The following is a 4,188-nucleotide window of genomic DNA, read 5'->3' on the forward strand; positions in this document are numbered from 1 at the left end:
CAATCACCAGGCTAGCCTGAATCTTTACCAGATTACCTCTGAGAAAACAGACCAAGATAGTGAATATGGCAAGTTTGTTCCTATTGTTTCTGAGATGGGTTTGGTGAACTTTTGTTTGTTCCTTTGGTTGGTTTGTTGGTATGTTTTGTTTTTAAGATTTGTTTCTATTTTAGGTATATGAGTGTTTGCCTGTGTGTATGTATGTGTACCATGTGCATGCCTGGTGCCCATGGAAACCAGAAGAGGCCATTGGATCCCTTGGAACCAGAGTTACAAATAGTTGTGATCTGTCATGTGGATGCTGGATCATCTGCAAGAGCAGAAAGTGCTCTCAATTGATGAGCTATCTCTCCAGATGCTCGAACCCCACTCCTCTCTTTGTTTATTTTTAACTTATTTTTTAGATTTCCCTAATTTTATTTTATGTGCATGAGTGTTCTGCCTGCATGTACATGGGTGTACCACTTATGTGTCTGGTGCCTGCAGAAGCGAGAAGAAGGTTCAAACCCCTTGGAACTGTAGTTACAAATAGTTGTGAACCACCATGTGGACACTGAGAACTAAATCTGGGTCCTCTGTAAGAGCAACAAGTGCTCTTAAGCACCAAGCCATCTCTCTAGCCCTGTTTTTGAGATGAGTCTGTATAGCCCAGGCTAACTTCAAACTTACGATGTAACCAAAGATAGCCTTGCATTTCTGATCCTCCTGCCTCCGCACTCAGGGTGCTGTGATTACTGTCATATGCCACTGTGCCTAGATTGTGAGGTGCTAGGGACTGGACTTAAGGCTTCATGTATGGTAAGTGAGAACGCTACCTAGTGAGCTACCCACTCCGCCTCCTCTGATGACTTCCAAAACATCAGGAAGGGCTCAGAAAATGAGAACATTTTTTTTTCTGTCTTCACTGCAACACAGGGAGTTGGAGCTATGACTTGATGTTGCTGGATACATGCTTACTCTCTTGGATGAAGGCAGATGTGCTATATTCACATGGATGAGGTTGGCAGGACCCTGCCCTCCATGTAGCCCCTTGGAGGGATTCACCAACAGGTTTGCCCTCTAAGCACTCCGTTTCCGATTGACAGATGATGGTCGTTGCAAAATGCACATGGTGAGCACAGGTTCACCTCTGTAGGGCCTCTTCAGTGGTGCTCAGTGTGCAGAGCTCTGTGTGTTTACTCTAAGGGCACACGCCAGCTCTTCAAGGTGAACAGACCATTAGCTGTTCCTATGCACATGCTCAGAAGAAGATGTCAACGCCTTCCCGGAAAACCAGGTCCAGTCCTTTAGAATGACTCCACACCCCTAGCTTTGAAGGTCTAAATTCACCTCAGCTCCTAAACACACTAGGACTATGGCTCTGACCAGCCCTCAAGGCTCCCTGGGCCATATGTCCCTCATCTGTGAAGCAGGGATGTCACTAACCAGCTCTTACTTAGGGCTCTTGCATGGATTATTGGGAAGCAAAAAGAATATGGAGAGACCAGAACCTGATGCTCACTAAGCCCTCACCTCATCCCTCCAAGATGTCTCCCCCACAATGGCTCCGAGCTCCATCTGAGGGATGTTGGCATCCGGCACTCAGGCATCATAGCAGGGTTGATTCTGTATCAGAACATGGGAAACGGAAGTGCTGTGACACTGACACACTGGCAAGCGTCCTTTATGCTAAGACCTCCTGAAAGCAGAGATTCTTTCATTTACCTTGCCACAAGTATGTGTGCAGATGAAGGAGACAGTTCTTTTACAAACTCTAATCCTCATGTGCAGAAAGGCTCCTCCACCACACATCTAGTCTTAAATCATTCCAGCGGTCAACAAGCAGCCCACCTGGGTGTCGGGGTAAAGGCCTTCAGCACAGCGCCCTGTGGTCTAGACAAATTCGCCTCCAGCCTGGGAAGAGGCCAGCCACTCTCCCCAAAGGCTCCTATGCCAGCACTTTGGATATGTCAGGTGTCAGACGGAGGTCTCTTCATCTGTTTGTCCCTCCTGCTTCCTGAGCGGGTGATAGTTTTAATCATTGGTGTCTGTTATGTGACAGGATTGAACCCTGCCCTCCTCTTATCGGGGCAATAAAACACAAAGGGATACGAAGCGCGTGCCAGATGTGTATTTGTCCTTTGCCCTCAAAATCTACCAGACACACAAAAAATACAAAGAACAGCCGGTCCTACTTCTGGGGACCTGACAAAGCAACGCAGGTCCTGGAACTCGTGACTGAAATCCAAACACAAGCAACAGTGCAAAGGACAACTGTGGACCCTGCCTCTCCCTGGACTCCTAGAGGAAGCTCCAAGTGCCTTTCCCTATGCACCCACCTGAGTCCCTTCCCCAGGGAGGGAAGGTGGGCCCTCGGGACCTAGGGGAGCTGTTTATTACTTGCCCAGTCTCACTCGTTGCTATTTCTGTGTTCTCCAGCAGGTGCCACTCTCATCCTTACCATCCACCCAGACCTTGGGTCCTAGGTCTTGCAGGGTACAATTCCCAGGAGGCCTATGGTGGCCTAGAGCTGGGACCTTATCGCCACTTCACTGTTCCCAGGATCACTTCAGAGAAGGTGATTCAAGCTCACTGTCTCCGAGATGGGAAGAGAGCAGAGTGAAGAAGGAAATTGGCACCAGGGACCTAGACACTCTCACTTCCTGTCATCCTAAGTGGGTCTCTCCGTCCTGTATTCAAAGAACTTGTTGCCCCCCCCCTCACATGACTCCCAGCCCTGAGCTTTTGGGTACAAAACTTGGTGACTTGTCAGGGTCACTCTGGGTTAGTAAATCACTAAACTGATGTAGATTTGAAAAGCACAGAGTGTGGCTGAAATCAGGGAAGTCAGGGAAGCTTCCTGGAGGAGGAGACTTCCATCTCAAGAAATAAAGCCATGATCCCAGTTCCACTTAAGACTCAGAAGAAGAGAGAGTGGGGTGTGTAACTCTACTACAGCCTTTGCCACGCAGAGATGAGTCTATGGATTTAATTCCCAGAACGTGAGAGGGAGGGAGAGAGGGAGGGAGAGAGAACACACACAATGCCTGATTTTGTTCAGTACTTCTCCCTGTCACACTTTTCCTGACTCTTTTCCCCCATAGAGCAATATCTGGGAGTAGCTAGAGAAACTGGGCAGTAGGAGGAGGTGGTGCACACAGGATGCCAGCTCATGGCAGCCTCCAGTAAGCCAGCCGTGCCCCCAGTGGCTAAAGAGATGTCAGCAGTTCAGCTGGAGAACTGAGAAGCCAGCTGTTCATTTCCTCCCAACACCAGCTCTGAGTCTCAGGGGATCGGTGATGAGCCCAGAATGAGAGTTGGTCTCAGCAGCCTTGGCCCAGGGGACTTCTGCTCTCAGAGAAACCTGGAAGAGCTCTGCCCAGCTTCCCAGAGTTGCTTCGGGCCTGCTGATAGCCCCCTGAGGCCCACCAGCCACAGCACTTGTCTCAGCTTGCTCAGATAACATATCTCCCACGAACAGACCAGGGTCTGGATCCTTGAGTCCTTATTTTCTCCACAATCCTCCTGGCTGTGGGGTGGACCCCATCTGGCCACAGACCTGACCACCAGTAGCTACAAGCAGTCTCCAAGTGTTATGACACAGCCCCATGTGACTTGTTTTCTCCATGAACGAGCATGCCAGCCAGGACTTAGCTCCTGAGCCATCCCTTCTGAGTTCTCTGTTGAGAAGTCCTGGAGTTCAGATGCCACCCCCACCCCCTAAACCCCAATGTTTCACCCAGAACCAACAGAAATGTCTTTCCATGGAGAAACCACGACAAACCTCTGGTCTCGATATCCTGTCAACACTGCTGGCTTCCTGGGGCCCTGGCTGGTATGTGTCACCTCAGAAGTGGCTGGAGCATTTCAGTAGCTAGGATCACCGCCTTCTGAATATTTTTTTTTCCAGTTACTCTGCAGGCCAGCCCCGTTCATCTGTAACCTCCAGGAGGGGGAGGGCTAGGGGCACAAGAGGCTCTTGGGGCAGTGGGGGGGGGGCACTCCCCTAACTGCAGAGGCTAGCTTTACACACCCAGCAACACATGTCCCCCTTTATGGCCTGGGTTTTCTCTCGGTGCTTAAAGGCTACTGAGAAAGAGCAGGGCTGATTCTGGCTGCCTGGCCGTCTCCTGGCAACAGGCCTGGCAGGAGGTCTTTCTTTCGGGGGGGGGGGGGGGGGGGGGGGGGGGGGGGGGGGGGGGGGGGGGG

The sequence above is a fragment of the Grammomys surdaster genome, unplaced genomic scaffold (genome assembly GCF_004785775.1).
Source record: "Grammomys surdaster isolate TR1022 unplaced genomic scaffold, NIH_TR_1.0 371, whole genome shotgun sequence".
NCBI classification, from domain to species: Eukaryota; Metazoa; Chordata; class Mammalia; order Rodentia; family Muridae; genus Grammomys; species Grammomys surdaster.